Genomic DNA, 18,098 nt, shown 5'->3' with positions numbered 1-18,098 from the left:
GGGGAAAAATACCCTCCAGGAGCAATGGGTTTGTAGTGCAGGCACTGAGCCCTAGTGATAACTCTGGAGGCAAAAAAAATAAAAATAAAAAACCTTTACAAATATTTTATTTTATTTTAATGAGTCGGGGTAGGAAATAGAACGATACAGAAAGAGAGAGAACTGGGAGTCAGGTGGTAGCGCAGCGGGTTAAGCACACATGGAGCAAAGCACAAGGCTCCCAGTTCGAGCCCCCGGCTCCCCACCTGCAGGGGAGTCGCTTCCCAGGCGGTGAAGCAGGTCTGCAGGTGTCTGTCTTTCTCTCCCCCTCTCTGTCTTCCCCTCCTCTCTCCATTTCTCTCTGTCCTATCCAACAACGACATCAATAACAACAACAATAACAACAATAACTACAACAACAATAAAAAAAACAACAAGGGCAACAAAAGGGAATATATATATATATGAAAAAGAGCTCATAGCCTTGTTCAGCTCTGGCTGATGGTGGTTCTAGGGATGGAACCTGGGACCTCAGAGCCACAGGCAGGAGGGACTTTGTGCAGAACCCCTGTGCTGTCTCCCTGAAGTGCCCCCCATTTTGTGTGTACTTTATTTATTTATTTATTTATTTTTTAGATTAGAGGCAGAGAAGCAGTGAGAGCAAGAGACAGAACAGCACTGAAACTTCTTTCAGCATGGTGGCAGTTAGGATAGAAGCTCGGTCACACGCAGCAAATCGGTGCACTAGCCAAGTGGAGCTTTCTGCTGGCCCTCTACATTTATATATTCACATTTTCTCCCTCCAGGGTTATCTCTGGGGCTCAGTGTCAGCACTATGAATCCACTGCTCCTGGCGGCCATTGTCCCCCCATTTTTATTGGCTAGGACAGAGAGAAACAGAGAGGGGAGAGGGGGAGAGGCAGACACCTGCAGACCTGCTTCATCGCTTGTGAAGTATCCCCCATGAAGGTGGAGAGTGGGGGTTCAAACCTGGATCCTTGCGCTTTGTTTTATAGGGCAGTCTGTGTTCACAGTGGAATTAGCAGGAAGCAGAGTTCCCACACGTGTCCCGTGCAGACTCTAGGTTACAACCGATGGGTTTGTGTCCAGATGTCATCACCCAGAACCCACAGCCGACAATCTTTCAAAATGAACTTTTTTTTTTTTTTTTTTGCCTCCAGGGTTATCGCTGGGGCTCGGCGCCTGCACGAATCCACTGCTGAAGGCTATTTTTCACCTTTTGTTGCCCTTGTTATTTATTATTGTTATTGCTGTCGTAGTTGTTGGATAGAACAGAGAGAAATAAAGAAGAGGGGAAGACAAAGAGGGGGAAAGAAAGATACCTGCAGACCTGCTTCACTGCCTGTGAAGTGACCCCCCCTGCATGTGGGGAGCCGGGGGCTCGAACCGGGATCCTTGCACTTTGCGCCATGTGCGCTTTAACCAGCTGCGCTACTACCCAGCCCCAACATGAACATTTAAAAAATTAACAATTTATTCTTTTTCTTTATTGGGGGATTGATGGTCTACACTTGACAGTAAGCACAGCCGTTGGTGCATGGGTCACATTTCTCTGTCTTCTACACAACACTCTGACCCTGCCTAGGTTCTCCTCTACCATCATGTTATTTTTTTAAAGAATTTCTTTTGGAGGCCAGGTGGCAGTGTACTGAGATAAGTGCACATAGTATAAAGCACAAGGATCTGGGTTTGAGCCCCACTCCCCTCCTGCAGGGAGGACACTTCAGGAGCTGTGAAGCAGGTCTACAGGCATCTCACTCCTATTCTATCTCCCCTCCCCTCCCCTCTCAGTTTCTCTCTGTCCTCTCTCTCTCTCTCTCTCTCTCTCTCTCTCTCTCTCTCACACACACACACACACACACACACACACGAAAAAAATTTTCTGGGGCTAGGCAGAGTTGCACCTGGTTGAGTGTACACATTATAGTGCTCAAGGACCCAGGTTCAAGTCCCTTGTCCCTACCTGCAAGGGGGAAGCTTCATGAGTGGCAAAGTAGGGCTGCAGATGTCTCTCTTCCCTATCTTCCCTCCCCCTCAATTTCTGTCTCTATCCAATAATAAGTAATAATAAATAAAAGAGAAAATAAAAAAGAATTTCTTTTCCTTTTTAAGATTTTATCTAGGGTGGGAGTAGATAGCATAGTGGTTATGCAAAGAGACTCTCATGGCTGATATTTTATTTTATTTATTTATTAATGAGAAAGATAGGAGAAAGAGAAAGAACCAGGCATCACTCTGGTACATGTGCTGCTGGGGATTGAACTTGGGACCTCCTGCTGGAGAGTCCAGTGCTTTATCCACTGCGCCACCACCTGGACCACTGGCTGAGATTTTAAAGTCCCAGGTTCAATCCCCTGCACTGTCAAAAAATATTTACTAATGAGAGAAAGACGGGGAGAGAGAAAGAACCAGGTAAGAACCAGGCATCACTCTGGTCCACATGCTGCAGGGGACTGAACTCTGGACCTCATGCCCGAGAGCCCAAAGCTCTAGCTATTGTCACTTCTCAGCCAGTCCTGGCATTGTGCTTTCTGTGAATTTTGACAAGTGTGTCTGTCCTTACGGGACCAAGCGGAGTGGTTTCTCTGTCCTGATACCTGTTTTGCCTACTCACCGTTCCCCCAAAGCAGAGTGAGCATACATTGAGCTTTGTTCCCCCTAAAATGTATTGATAGACACCCGCCTGTGAAGCGACTCCCCTGCAGGTGGGGAGCCGGGGCTGGAACCAGGATCCTTATAAGCCGGTCCTTGCGCTTTGCGCCACGTGAGCTTAACTTGCTGTGCTACCGCGCACAGGGTCCCCTCCATGTCTTTTCAGGACTGGGCGGCTCATTTCCTTGTATGAGGAATGAATGATGTGTCCCAGCACAGCTATTCTCCAAACCAAATGGGATCTTTGCTGCTTCCAGGTTTGGCTCTTATGGATAAAGCTGCATGGTTTTTAGTGTGAACACAGACTTCCACCTCTGCGAGGCAGACGCCGAGGAGGATCGTGCTGTGGGGCCTGTGTGAGAGGAGGTCACTGGGCGCCTCCTGCGAGGCTCTGGCTCCTAGCTGCGCGAGTGCTTGGGTACAGGGAGAGGCAGCGCTGAGCAGGTGAGAGCCAGAGAGCAAGGTCCCTGCGACCTCTTCTAGCTGGGAGAACAAGGCAAGGTGTCTTCTAGGCACCAGGGGTGGCTTCGGGAAGGGGCATCTGCATCAACTTGTATGGTTAGAGGCCTCCACATCCACCAGGGTTGGGCCTGGCTGTTAGCAGGGTCAGTCTGTCCGTCCAGGCCTCAGGGCCCCACTGCCTTCTGAAAGGGGTATTCAAGTCACAGGCCCTCCTAGTGTGTGAGAAGCCACCCACCTGTGCTGCACGGTGACTGTCCATTTTGCTTGCCCACCGGCAGTGGGACCCGCTCCTGCTCATCCCGTCCAGCTGTCAGGGCTCTGACTTTGCTATCCCCATGGGCGTGTGGTGGCACCTCACAGGCTTTGATTCACATTTCCCTGACAAAAGTTGCAGAACCTTCAGGATCTTATTTATTTATTTATTCCCTTTTGCTGCCCTTGTTGTTTCATTGTTGTAGTTATTGACGTTGTTGTTGGATAAGACAGAGAGAAATGGAGAGAGGAGGGGAAGACAGAGAGGGGGAGAGAAAGACAGACACCTTCAGACCTGCTTCACCGCCTGGGAAGCGACTCCCCTGCAGGTGGGGAGCCGGGGGCTCGAACTGGGATCCTTACGAAGGCCCTTGCGCTCTGCACCACCTGCGCTTAACCCGCTGCGCTACCGCCTGACCCCCCAACCTTCAGAGTCGTATCTGTCTGTGTATCTTCTGTGGAGAGATATCTGTCAAGCACTGTGGTCCAACAACAACAAAAGCAAAAAACACACAGAACCTTAGAGCAACCCAGGAGGTGGCATAATGGGTAAGATGTTGGATTCTTACGCATGAAGTTCTGAGTTCAAGCCTCAGCCTGAACATGTGTGGTCAGACGGATCTCTGACTCTTTCTCATTAACACATTTTATTCACATATATTTAATTATATTATTATTGTTGTTGTTGTTATTTGCCACCAGGGCTATTGCTGGAGCTGGATACCTATATGACTGCTATTTCCAGTGGCCATTTCTTTGATGACAAATTGAGAGGGACGAGGGAGAGGGGGAGAGACAATACAGGGCTGTTTCACCACTTGTGAAGCTTCCACCCCACCTGGTGTGGAGCAGAGGCTTGGACCCAGGTGCTCATGCATGACAATGTGTACACTCAATCAGGTGGGCCCTCACCAGTAGTGATTAAAAAAATATTACAGCAAAAGAAACCAATACCCAAACCAAGAGACCCCTCACAGAATGCCTTACATCAGGCAAGAGTTTAATAGCCAAAATATATAAAGAGCTTGCCAAACTCAAGAAAACAACCCCATCCAAAAATGGGGAGAGGTCATGGACAGAATATTCACCACAGAAGAGATCCAAAAGGCTGAGAAACACATGAAAAAATGCTTCAAGTCTCTGATTGTCAGAGAAATGCAAATCAAGACAACAATGAGATATCACTTCACTCCTGTGAGAATGTCACACATCAGAAAAGGTAACAGCAGCAAATGCTGGAGAGGGTGTGGGGTCAAAGGAACCCTCCTGCACTGCTGGTGGGAATGTCAATTGGTCCAACCCCTGTGGAAAGCAGTCTGGAGAACTCTCAGAAGGCTAGAAATGGACCTACCCTATGACCCTGCAATTCCTCTCCTGGGGATAGATCCTAAGGAACCCAACACATCCATCCAAAAAGATCTGTGTACACTTATGTTCACAGCAGCACAATTTGTAATAGCCAAAACCTGGAAGCAACCCAGGTGTCCAACAGCAGATGAGTGGCTGAGCAAGTTGTGGTCTATATACACAATGGAATACTACTCAGCTGTAAAAAAAAAAAAAAGGTGATTTCACCGTTTTCAGCCGATCTTGGATGGAGCTTGAAGAAATCATGTGAAGTGAGACAAGTCAGAAACAAGGATGCATATGGGATGATCTCACTCAAGCAGAAGTTGAAAAAGATCAGAAGAGAAAGCACAAGTAGAACCTGGACTGGAGTTAGTGTACTGCACCAGAGTAAAAGACTGTGGTGGGTGGGGGGGGGGGAGCACAGGTCCTGGGACAGGATGGCAGAGGACCTAGTGGGGGTTGTATTGTTATGTGGAAAACTGAGAAATGTTATGCATGTACAAACTATTGTATTTATTGTCCTGTCAACTGTAAAACACTAATTCCACAATAAAAAAATTAAAAAATAAATTACCAGAGCACTGCTTAGCTCTGGCTGATGGTGTGGAAGACTGAACACGGGGCCTCAGAGCCTCAGTCAGGAGCATCTTTGCAGAACCATTATGCTGTCGAGCACCACTCCAGTGGAGATATTTATTTTCTCTCTCTCTCAAAATTTTATTTCCCCTTGTTTTATTGTTGTAGTTATTCTTATTGTTATTGATGTCGTCATTGGATAGGAAGAAATGGAGAGAGGAGGGGAAGACAGAGAGGGAGAGAGAAAGACAGACACCTGCAGACCTGCTTCACCGTTTGTGAAGCGACTCCCCTGCAGGTGGGGAGCCGGGGGCTCGAACTGGGATCCTTACGCTGGTCTTTGCGCTTTGCGCCACAGGCGCTTAACCCACTGCGCTACCACCCAGCTCTCCCTCCTATTTCTTGATGAAAGAGATAGAGTGTGGACCAGAGTATCTCACTGGCAAAGCCGGGCTGGGGCTGGAGCATCCTGTCTGCGTGCAGGTCCTGCCCCTGCCCACCCAACAGCAGGCCGCCACCCAGAGCCAGTGCTCTCCACTCCAACAGCTCAGCACAAGGCCACCAAGGCCCACACTCTGAGACCCCACGACGGTGCCACAACCCATGACCACACTACAGCCCTACAGCCCTGACCCCACTATGCCCCACACCCCTGACCCCACTATGCCCCACACCCCTGACCCCACTACAGCCCCACAGCCCTGACCCCACTATGCCCCACACCCCTGACCCCACTACAGCCCCACACCCCTGACCCCACTATACCCCACACCCCTGACCCCACTATGCCCCACACCCCTGACCCCACTACAGCCCCACACCCCTGACCCCACTATGCCCCACACCCCTGACCCCACTATGCCCCACACCCCTGACCCCACTATGCCCCACACCCCTGACCCCACTACAGCCCCACAGCCCTGACCCCACTATGCCCCACACCCCTGACCCCACTATGCCCCACACCCCTGACCCCACTATGCCCCACACCCCTGACCCCACTACAGCCCCACAGCCCTGACCCCACTATGCCCCACACCCCTGACCCCACTATGCCCCACACCCCTGACCCCACTATGCCCCACACCCCTGACCCCACTACAGCCCCACAGCCCTGACCCCACTATGCCCCACACCCCTGACCCCACTATGCCCCACACCCCTGACCCCACTATGCCCCACACCCCTGACCCCACTACAGCCCCACACCCCTGACCCCACTACAGCCCCACACCCCTGACCCCACTATGCCCCACACCCCTGACCCCACTATGCCCCACACCCCTGACCCCACTATGCCCCACACCCCTGACCCCACTACAGCCCCACACCCCTGACCCCACTACAGCCCCACACCCCTGACCCCACTATGCCCCACACCCCTGACCCCACTATGCCCCACACCCCTGACCCCACTACAGCCCCACACCCCTGACCCCACTACAGCCCCACACCCCTGACCCCACTATGCCCCACACCCCTGACCCCACTATGCCCCACACCCCTGACCCCACTATGCCCCACACCCCTGACCCCACTACAGCCCCACACCCCTGACCCCACTACAGCCCCACACCCCTGACCCCACTATGCCCCACACCCCTGACCCCACTATGCCCCACACCCCTGACCCCACTATGCCCCACACCCCTGACCCCACTACAGCCCCACACCCCTGACCCCACTACAGCCCCACACCCCTGACCCCACTATGCCCCACACCCCTGACCCCACTATGCCCCACACCCCTGACCCCACTACAGCCCCACACCCCTGACCCCACTACAGCCCCACACCCCTGACCCCACTACAGCCCCACACCCCTGACCCCACTATGCCCCACACCCCTGACCCTACAAATCCCCCCCCACAAAAGCGGGCATGTGCTGACCCTCCCCAGTTGCCGGGTCTCTGTGGGCCCGGAGGTCACCGTCCGTCCGCCTCAGGCAGTAAGTCCGCGCAGCCACACAGCCCAGGCCGGCAGCCGCCCCGCCTCCGGGACCCCCGCTTCCGGGAGCCCCTCCACCCTCGGGACCCCTCCCCCCGGGACCCCCGCCCCCGGGACCCCTCCCCCCGGGACCCCCGCCCACAGGACCCCTCCACCGGGACCCCTCACCCCCGGGTCCCCTCCCCCAGGACCCCTCCCAGCCCCCGGGACCCCCGCCCCTCCCCCGGGACCCCTCCCCCTGGGACCCCCGCCCCTCCCCCGGGACCCCTCCCCCCGGGACCCCCGCCCCCAGGACCCCTCCCCGCCCCCGGGACCCCACACTCCCGGGTCCCCTCCCCCAGGACCCTTCCCAGGGACCCCTCCTCGACCCCGGGACCCCCGCCCCGCCCCCGGGACCCTCCTCCCCAAGATCCCCGCCCCCGGGACCCCTCCCCCTGGGACCCCCGCCCCCAGGACCCCTCCACCGGGACCCCTGCCCCGCTCCCGGGACCCCTCCCCCCCGGGTCCCCTCCCCCAGGACCCCTTCCCGCCCCCGGGACTCCCGCCCTTCCCCCGGGACCCCTCCTCGCCCCCGGGACCCCTCCCAGCCCCCGGGACCCCTCCCCCGGTGCCCCGCCCCGCCCCCGGGACCCCCGCCCTTCCCCCGGGACCCCTTCCCGCCCCCGGGACCCCCGCCCCCGGGACCCTCCCCCGGTGCCCCGCCCCGCCCCCGGGACCCCCGCCCTTCCCCCGGGACGCCTCCTCGCCCCCGGGACCCTCCCCCGGTGCCCCGCCCCGCCCCGCCCGCAGGACCCTCCCCCGGCGCCCCCGCCCGGCTCCTCCGCATCTCGCGCCGTCCAGGCTCGCGTGGCGCGGGGGCGCGCACGGCGGGAACGTCCGCGCTCCTGGCCCCGCGGGCTCCGATTGGCCGCTCGGCCGTGACGTCAGCACGCGGCGCCGGGTTCCCGGCCGCCTGCAGCGCCTCCGTTGGAAGTGCGGGAGCGGGCGCGCGCCCGGCGCGGCTCTGAGGCGACTCTCCGGCTCCCGCGCGCCCGCCCGGCCCCCGCGCGCCCCCGCGCCCGCGCGCCCCCGCGCCCGCCCGCCCGGCGCCGATTTGAAAAGCCCGGCCGCGGCCCCGCGAGCGCGGCAGCCAATCAGCGGCGCGCACTTTCCCGCGGCTTCGGGCGGCGGCGGCCGGCGGCGGCCCCGGGCGGGAGGCGACGCGGGGGCGGGGTCGGCGAGCGCGCGGAGAGCCTCGGCCTGGCCGCCTGCGCCGCCGCCCCCTCCCGCCGCCGGGCCCCTCCCGGCCGCCGCCGCCGCCGCACCGAGAGCGCCGCTGAGGATGCGCCGCACAACAGGTCACCGGGGCGGCCGGGCGGGGCTGCGCGGCGGGGGTGGGGGGCCGAGGGCTGAGGGCCGGGCTGACTGAGGGCCGCGGCTGAGGGGACCGGGGTGGGGGGCTGACTGAGGGCCGCGGCTGAGGGGACCGGGGTGGGGGGCTGACTGAGGGCCGCGGCTGAGGGGACCGGGGTGGGGGGCTGACTGAGGGCCGCGGCTGAGGGGACCGGGGTGGGGGGCTGACTGAGGGCCGCGGCTGAGGGGACCGGGGTGGGGGGCTGACTGAGGGCCGCGGCTGAGGGGACCGGGGTGGGGGGCTGACTGAGGGCCGCGGCTGAGGGGACCGGGGTGGGGGGCTGACTGAGGGCCGCGGCTGAGGGGACCGGGGTGGGGGGCTGACTGAGGGCCGCGGCCGAGGGGACCGGGGTGGGGGGCTGACTGAGGGCCGCGGCCGAGGGGACCGGGGTGGGGGGCTGACTGAGGGCCGCGGCCGAGGGGACCGGGGTGGGGGGCTGACTGAGGGCCGCGGCTGAGGGGACCGGGGTGGGGGGCTGACTGAGGGCCGCGGCTGAGGGGACCGGGGTGGGGGGCCGAGGGCCGGGCTGAGGGGACCGGAGTGGGGGGCCGAGGGCCGGGCTGACTGAGGGCCGCGGCTGAGGGGACCGGGGTGGGGAGCGGAGGACTGAGGGCCGCGGCCGAGGGGACCGGGGTGGGGGGCTGACTGAGGGCCGCGGCCGAGGGGACCGGGGTGGGGGGCTGAGGGCCGCCGGGCCGCGGCTGAGGGACTGACGGCAGAGGGCAGAGAAGGTGGTTCTGAGGGTCCGGGCGGCTGAGGGCCGCGGCTGAGCCTGACGGACGCGGTGTGGGGGGGACAATGAGGGCCGCGGCTGAGCGAGGGCCGGCGGGCTGAGGGCCGGGAGTGAGCGCCGGGTTGTGGGCCGAGGGGAGTGAAGGCCGGATGCGGAACCCGGGGAAGAGAAGGCCGGCGTGCGGGGCGCCCCGAGGGCCGGCTAACGGGCCGGCGAAGCAGCCATGTTGAGCCGGGCGGCCGCTGCACCTGTGCGGGGCTGGCCGGGCCGGGCCCTTTGTTCGCAGGGCCGCGGCGCCTTTGTGAGCGCGCCGGGCGTGGAGGCCGCGGCGGCCGTTGGTCAGCGCGGCGGGAGCGAGCGCGGCCGGGCCCCGACGCCCGACGTTCCCGCGGAAACTTGAGGGGGGGCGGGGTGGCGACGCCGTCAGGGCCGCGCTTTGTGCCGCGCGCGGCCGGTCCCGGTGCCGGCAGAGCGCACGTGACGCCGCCGAGCCGCTTCCGCTGAGGGGCGCGGGGTGCCGGTGTACTGGGTGCTGGGGCACTCGGCTCAGGGTGCGAGCGCGCACGGTGCTGGGATGTGCGGTGTTGGGGTGGGAGATGCGGGTGCTGGGGCTCGGTGCTGGACCGAGACTGGAGCTGAGTCCATCCCCCTCAGCTGGGAGGAGCAGCCGGGTCGCCGGCCTGGAGCCAGGGCTCCTCCTGGGGTGGGGCAGGGGTGGGGGCAGCACCCCAGGGTGTCACCGTGGGACCCTTCCGGACGGGCTGCGCGCCTCCTTCCCCACCCGCGGCCTTTCACCCTGTGGGGCCGAGAGGAAGTGCTGAGTGAAAGTCGTGTGGGACACGCTCTGCTCCGAGGCTCCGGGTTCAACGCCCGCACCGCCATCAGCCAGAGCCGAGCAGGGCTCTGCGGTCCTCGGGCAAAGCAAAGAAGGAAACGCGGTGGGTCAGCTTGCTGTAGCTAGAGGGAAGACCGCGCTTTCCAGGAGGGGCCTTTCTTTCCGTCGGATGCAGCTCGGTGGAGTAAAGCTGAGTAGTCAGGGACGCGCAGCCGAGCAGAGCTCAGTCTGCAGAGTACAAGAGTGTTGGCGTGCGTTGCCAGGCAGGTGTGGGGAGCCCATTCTGCCAGGGGTCCTTGGATACTTCTCACTTGTGGGACATACAGCCTGCGACCGGTGGAATAGCTCACTCGGATAGCGCGCTACTTTGCCCTGTGCGCCACACTGAAGGAAGCTTCGGTGCCGTGGTCTTTCACTTTCTCTGCCTTTCTGTTTTCCATCCCCTCTTTTTTTTTTTTTTTTTTACCAGACCACTGCTCAGCACTGGCTTATGGTAGGGCCGGAGATTGAACCTGAGAGTTGAGAACCTCAGGCATGAGAGTCTCCTGCATAACCATTATGCTGTCTATCCCCACCCATCCATCTCTTATATAAACTGAAAGAAAATGGGGTCCGGCGGTAGCGCAGAGGGTTAAGCGCACGGCACGCCGAGGATCGGCGGCGTAAGGATCCCTGATCAAACCCCCAGCTCCCCATCTGCAGGGGAGTCGCTTCACAGGCGGTGAAGCAGGTCTGCAGGTGTCTTTCTCTCACCCTCTTTGTCTTCCCCTCCTCTCTCCCATTTCTCTCTGTCCTATCCAACAACGAACAACATCAACAATAACAATAATTACAACAAGGGCAACAAAAAGGGGGAAAATGGCCTCCAGGAGCAGTGGATTCATGGTGCAGGCAGGCACTGAGCCCCAGCAATAACCCTGGAGGCAAAAATACAAAAAAATAAATAAAAGAAAAATAAAAAATTGGCACTTGATGTTGCTATGACAAAAGCTCCTAGAGTTACTGTCTTCTGAGTCCCATCGCAGTTACTGTCTTCTGAGTCCCACCGCGGTTGCCTTGGCAAGGCCAGACCCAATGATTTTGCAGGCCGTATGTGGCCTGTGGGCTGGACATACTCATTGCTGTCAAGAGGGTTAAGCACACACTTTATAAGCCATCTACTAAGGATGCTGCAACAAACCAACCAAACCACCCAAAACAAACCAAGACAGAACTCACATTAGATTTAAAAAAAAAAAATTATTTTCCCTTTTGTTGCCCTTGTTCTTTATTGTTGTAGTTATTGTTGTTGTTATTAATGTCGTTGTTGGATAGGAGAGAAATGGAGAGAGGAGGGGAAGACAGGGAGAGAAAGACAGACACCTGCAGACCTGCTTCACCGCCTGTGAAGCAACTCCCCTGCAGGTGGAGAGGCGGGGGCTGGAACCAGGATCCTTATGCCTGTCCCTGTGCTTTGCACCACCTGTGCTTAACCTGCTGCACTACCGCCCAACTCCCAGGTTTTTTTTTTTTTTTTAATTTAGTTTTACACATACATACACAGCCGCTCCAGAGCGCTTGTGTGACTCATTTATATTTGGTACTGGGGATCAAACATGGAGCCTTATGTATGCAAATATGCTATACCTACTGAAACACCTCCCCAGCTGCTAGTTTTTAGATTTACCTCAATAAAACCAAATGGCCTCTTGAGCCCCTGCCCCCACCCCACCCCACCTGCAGGAGGAAGCTTTTCTTTTTCTATCCCTTCTCAGTTTTTCTCTGTGTGTATTAAATAAAACAGTACAAAAAAAAGGCCACCAGGAGAAGTGGATTTGTAGTACCAGCACCAAGCAGCAGTGATAATCTTGGTGGCAATAAACAAAAAACCCAAATGGTCACAGACAAGTTACCTCTCCAGATTTATTAATGAAGAAAGAGGATTGGAGTGTGACTTTGGCAAATGCATTATGGGGGATAGAACTCGGGACCTCATGCTGGAGGGCCTAACAGTTTACCCATTGTGCTACCTTCTTGGCCACAGGTTTTCTCTTAAAAACTGGGTGGTGGTGGGGGGCGGAGGCTGAATGGTAAGTGCACATAGTACAAAATGCAAGGATCCTGGTTTGGGCCCCTCCTATAGGGAGGACACTTCACAGTGGGTGAAGCTAGTCTGCAGGTGTCTGTCTGTCTCCCTCCCTATCTACCCTCACCTCTCATTTTCTCTTTATCCTATCTAATAAAATGGAAAAATGCCTGCCAGGAGCGGTGGGTTTGCACTGATCCCCAGTGTAACCTTGAAGGTAAAACAAAACGAAGCCCAAAATGGCAGGGAATGGTTATGCAAAGACTTCTTGTCTGAGACTACAAAGTCCCGGATTCAAGCCAGAGCTGAGTGGTGCCTGTATTTAGGTCTTGGCTGAAACTTCCCCTGAGCATTGGTAAGGGAGGTGGAGCAGTGGATAAAGCACTCAACTTTCAAGCGTGGGGTTCTGAGTTCAGTCCCCAGCAGCACATGTACCAGAGTGATGTCTGGTTCATTCTCTCTCTTTCCTATCTTACTAATAATATATATTATATTAATATATTATACCATATAATATAAAATATACAATATATATATAATATATTATATCCCTTTCCTTCTAGCTGTCTGTCTTTCTCTCTTTTGCCACCAGAGTTATTGGGCTATTTTCTTTTCTTTCCTTCTCCTTCTTTTTCTCCTTCTTTTTCTCCTCCTTCTCCTCCTCCTTCTCCTCCTCCTTCTCCTCCTCCTTCTCCTCCTTCTTCTTCTCCTTCTTCTCCTTCTCCTTCTCCTCCTTCTTCTTCTTCTTCTTCTCCTTCTTCTCCTCCTTCTCCTTCTTCTTCTCCTCCTTCTCCTTCTTCTTCTTCTTCTCCTCCTCCTCCCCTCCCCTCCCCCTCCCTTCCCCCTTTCCCCTCCCCCCCACCTTCTTCTTCTTACCAGAGCACTGCTCAGCTCTGGCTTATGGTGGTGTAGGGGATTGAACCTGTGATTTTAGAGACTCCTGCATGAGAGTCTCTCTGCATAACCATTATGCTGGGCCGTTTTCTTTTTTTCCACTCTATTTTATTTGATAAGGCAGATAAATTGAGAGGAGGGGGGTTAGACAACTGCAGACCTGCTTCACCTCTTGTGAAGCCTCTCCCCTGCAGGTGGGAAATGGGGGCTTGAACCATGGTTCTTACATAGGGTACTGTGTGTGCTCAGCCAGGCGCCCATTCATTATTGATAGAGAGTAGGGGTAGAGAGAGGTAGAGATACCTGCAACACTGCTCTGCTGCTCATGAAGCTTCTCCCCTGCAGGTGGAGACTGGGGGTTTGAACCCTGGTCCTCCAACATGGCAGTCTGTGTGCTCTATAGGGTGTGTCATCACCCGGCCTCTGCCTTAGCTTGCTAGGTAGCTTGCTTGCTCACTTGCTTTCTTGCCACCAGGGTTCTCAGTAGGGCTTCGTACCTGCATGGAAAGTTCACTTCTCTAGTGGTCTTTTCTTCTCTTTTTAAGTCTTTTGGGGTCAGGCGGTGGTATACCTGGTTAAATGTATGTGTCACCGTGTACAAGGACCCAGGTTCAACCCCTGGTCCCCACCTGCAGGGGAATGCTTCAAAATGGTGGAGCAGGATTGCAGGCATCTCCCTGTCTCTACTTCTCCATCCCCTTTCCCCCTCAGTTTTTCTGTCCTGTCAAATAAAATTTTTTAAAAACTTTTGTATATGGAGTGGGGGGAGGGAGGATTGGATCTGTAGCATTGCTTCATTTGTGAAGTTTCCCCTCAAAAAAAAAATTTTTTTTTTGTTACTATTTTTTGTTTTTGCCTCCAGGGTTATTGTTGGGGCTTGGTGCCTGCACTCTGAATCCACTGCTCCTGGAGGCTATTTTTTCCCTTCTGTTGCCCTTGTTTATCAGTATTGCTGTCGTCATTGTTGGATAGGACAGAGAGAAATCAAGAGAGGAGGGGAGGATGGGGGAGGGGGCAGGGGGAGAGAAAGACACCTGCAGACCTGCTTCATCACCTGTGAAGTGACCCCTGCAGGTTGGGGGAGGGGCTCGAACCAGAATCCCTACGCGGGTCCTTGTGCTTTGCACCACCATATGCGCCTAACCCACTGCACTACCGCCTGCCCCCCTTTTGTTACTATTTTAACAAAACATTGTTCAACTCTGCCTAATGGTGGTGCTGGAGTTTGAACCTGGGTGGTTCAGAGCCTCTGATATAAAAATATTTCGCAGAACCATTATGCTATCTTACAGGCCCCTCATCATATTTCTTATGGGAGCTGGGCCTTGTCATGACGAAATCTGCCCACTTTCCTCCAGGTAGTGGGTGACCTTTGCTTTCTTTCTCTCTATTTTTTAAAAAAATATTTCTTTATTTCCTTTTGTTGCATTATTGTTGTTGTTATTAATGTTGTCGTTGAATAGGACAGAGAGAAATGGAGACAGGAGGGAAAGACAGAGGGGGAGAGAAAGATAGACACCTGCAGACTTGCTTCAATGCTTGTGAAGCGACTCCCCTGCAGGTGGGGAGCTGGGTCTCGAATCCTTGAGCCGGTCCTTGTGCTTCAGACCACCTGTGCTTAACCCATTGCACTATCCCGCCGGACTCCCTGCTTTCTTCCTCTTTTGTAGCTCTGGTTTATGGCAGTGCCAGGGACTGCATCTTAGCCCTAGTCCTGAAAGTTTTTGCACGGCCACTGTGCTGTCTCCTGTGCAGGTAGGGAGGTTGAAAGTGAAGACCCTCTTTTGGGCTTTGGGCAGAACCTAGACTCAGTTACCAAGTGGATAGATTTTTTTTTTAACATTTTCTTTTTTTAAATATATATATATATATTTAATTATCTTGAGTTTTATCCTGTGACTGCTTGCTGCTTTTTCAGTTGGCTTCTGTCTGCTTTGGGTGTCCTGGGAGATGGAACAGCTCTGCCCCCTTGAAGTTTGGTGTGATCAGGTGATTTATTTTGGGTGTGATGGAAGTGACATTTCTCTCAAGTTCTATAAGACTTGGGCTTTTTCACATCCCTCTTTTCTGTCTCTAAGCATGTGGACTTGATGCTTCTCCTTAGCATCTGGTCCAGTGGGTCTTACAGTCTGCTCCATCACCCAGAAATTTGTTCCAAATGCAGACTCTCAGACCACACTCTAGACTCTTCAGTGGGCTCAGCAGTTTATTCAGAGGGGCCTTCCATAGGATTTTTAAAAACGGGTTTTATTTATTAATTGGAGGTGGTTGGGAGGGGACCAGAGCAGAGCTCACTCTAGCATACAGGGATGCTGGGGATTGCATTCAAGACCTCACACTTCTGAGTCCAACACTTTATCCACTATGCTTCCTTCCTCTCAGAACACCTTTCACAGGACTGTAATGCCCTGGGGGGGTCAGTGCGGGGGTGGGGGTGGGGGGAAGGTGGTGGTAGAGCTGGCATGGAGGTTGCGGAAGTATAACAGGCTTAACTAGGAAGGATTCTGGAGTAATGTGAACAATGACTTGTGCCGGATATTTGAGAGCTATCTGCAATGACTTCTGAGCTTTTGTTTTTTTTTTAAATATTCCTTTTTGTTGCCCTTGTTATATTGTTGTTGTAGTTATTGTTGTTGATGTCGTAGTTGTAGGATAGGACAGAGAAATGGAGAGAGGAGGGGAGACGGGAGAAAAAGATAGACACCTGCAGACCTGCCTCACTGCCTGTGAAGCAATTCCCTTGCAGGTGGGGAGCCAGGGGCTTGAACTGGGATCCTCATGCCGGCCCTTGCGCTTTGCACCATGTGCTCTTAACCTGCTGTGCTACTGCCCGACTCCCATGACTGCTTTCTTTTTTTAAAGAATTTAATTAATTAATTAATTAATTTATGAGAAAGATGGGAGAGAAAGAACCAGCCATCACTCCAGTACATGTGCTATCGGGGATCGAACTTGGGACATCATGCTTGAGGTCCAGTGCCTTAGCCACTGCTCCACCTCTCGGACCACTCTCCCATGACTTCTGAGCTTTTAAGACAAAATTTTAAAAATATTTATGGGTCTGGGTGGTGGTACACCTAGTTGAGCACTTTCATTACCAGGCTGGAGGACCTAAGTTCAAGCCCTGATCCCCAAGGGCAAAGCTTCATGAGTAGTGAAACAGTGCTGCAGGTATCTCTCTTTTCTTCTCCCCCTCTCAATTCCTCTATCCTGTCAAAGAAAAGAAAAAAAGATGGACAGCAGAAGTGGAGTTGATGTGCAGACACTGAGCCCCTGCAACAACCCTGGTGGCAATTAAAAATGTCATATTTATGAGAGGGAGAGAGGTGGGATGACAGATGACTTTCAGCTCTGGTGGATGGAAGCACTAGGGATGGAATCTCTGGTACTTCAGACATGCAAGTCCTATGCTCTGACACAGACATTTCCCTCATCTGGCCCCTAGACTTGTTTGTTTTCCTCTCCACCAGGATTATTGCTTGGACCCACTGCTCCCAGTGGCCATCCCCCCCTCTATTTTGATAGGATAGAGAGAAATTGAGAGGGGAGGGGAAAGGTAGGGAGAGAAACAGAGAGAGATGCCTGCAGAGCTCCTTCACCGTTTGTGAAGAGTCCCCCTGCAGGTGGAGAACAGGGCCTTGAGCCCAGGTCCATGCATGTAGAATGTGTGTGCTTAACCTGGCACACCACCACCAAGCCTTCGTGTCCCCTAAGTTTTTGTCCAACAAAAGCAGATGGGAAGACATGCTGTTAACTGTTCAGCCAAAATATTTTTCTTTTTTTTGGCTAGCACTTGCATTTACTTCTTTCAGGGTTAAGAGACCAGTAAACTGTTAAGGGATCCAAACACTGTTACTGAGTCCTTACAGACACCGTTTTTTTCAGGGAAAGCGGCTACTTGGAAATGTACTATCTCTGCTTTTCTGACCCTCTGGCTGGTTGTTTTCTCCACCAAAACAGTCCTTTTGTGGTGCTAGAGCCTTGCATGTATACGACTTCATTGTTCCAGAGCCAACTTTTCATTTATTAGTTTTTTTCCCAGAGCCCTGCTCAGCTCTGGCTGATGGTGGTGCTGGGGATTGAACCTGGGACTTTGAGACTCAGGCAGGAGAGTCTCTTTGCAGAGCCATTATGGTACCTACTCGCACCCTGTTTTTTTTTTCCCCCCCTCAGAGCACTGCTCAGCTCTGGCTTATGGTGGTATAGAGGATTGAACCTGGGACTTTGGAACCTCAGGTATGAGAGAGAGTCTGTTTGCATAACCATTATGCTATCTACCCTCCACCCCCACCCTGGCTTTTAAATTTCAGATGTGTACACACACACACACACACACACACACACACACACACACACACACACACACACACAGCGGTGGGGGGACAGGAACATGCCTCTGTGTGTTGACTTCCATGTAGTGCTGTCGCATGGCGATGCAATACCATAGCAGGCCATTAGCTGAACAGTCTCCCAGGCTCCTAGATACTGAGAGAGGAAGGACCTGTTTCAGCGCTGCCAGAAAGGCAGGGCCCATCACCTTCAGTCTGTCCCTTCATGTTGGCCTGAAGTATCAGCCCGAGCGTCTTGCTCATGGCCTGGCACACGAGTGATGCAGCGGAGGTGGCAGTGTGACATTGATGATGAGCTTGGGTCTGTGTGACAGACCTGAAGTCTGCTGAGCGCTGCCTAGGTGAGGTCCCTTCTCTGTTGGGATTCATCCCTGCCCTGTCAGTGCTGGAGGCATGAGCCATGGGAGTGTGTGTGTTTCGGGCGACTTAGATTTCCTCAGGTGGGAGGAAAAAGCGAATTTCTGCCCCAGATGAAAGTTTACATAAGGCTACTGAGAAAACTGTGTTGTTTTCCCTTTTGTATCAATAAATAGAAATTAAAAACCCAGGGGGCCTAGTTCTGTTCCCATGTGCAAGGACCTGGGTTGAG

General features: G+C 54.8%; 1 protein-coding gene across 5 annotated transcripts in view; it reads left to right on the top strand.

The window, feature by feature from the left end:
• The first annotated feature begins 8,259 nt into the window (after nt 1-8,259).
• Nucleotides 8,260-18,098, top strand: part of NSD2 (nuclear receptor binding SET domain protein 2) — a 72,679-nt gene continuing 62,840 nt past the window's right edge. For 2 of the 5 annotated variants that reach the window (XM_060188346.1, XM_060188348.1), the window contains exon 1: nt 8,260-8,577. The gene's annotated coding sequence lies outside the window, so the exon portion shown is untranslated. Of the gene's footprint in view, nt 8,578-14,739; nt 15,150-18,098 lie in introns of those variants that run through there. The other 3 variants (XR_009549056.1, XM_060188350.1, XM_060188347.1) reach the window with 3 other exon arrangements.

Source organism: Erinaceus europaeus, chromosome 3 (genome assembly GCF_950295315.1).
Source record: "Erinaceus europaeus chromosome 3, mEriEur2.1, whole genome shotgun sequence".
NCBI lineage: Eukaryota > Metazoa > Chordata > Mammalia > Eulipotyphla > Erinaceidae > Erinaceus > Erinaceus europaeus.
Note: the sequence above shows the minus strand (reverse complement) of the source record. Positions and strands in the feature narration are given on the sequence as shown.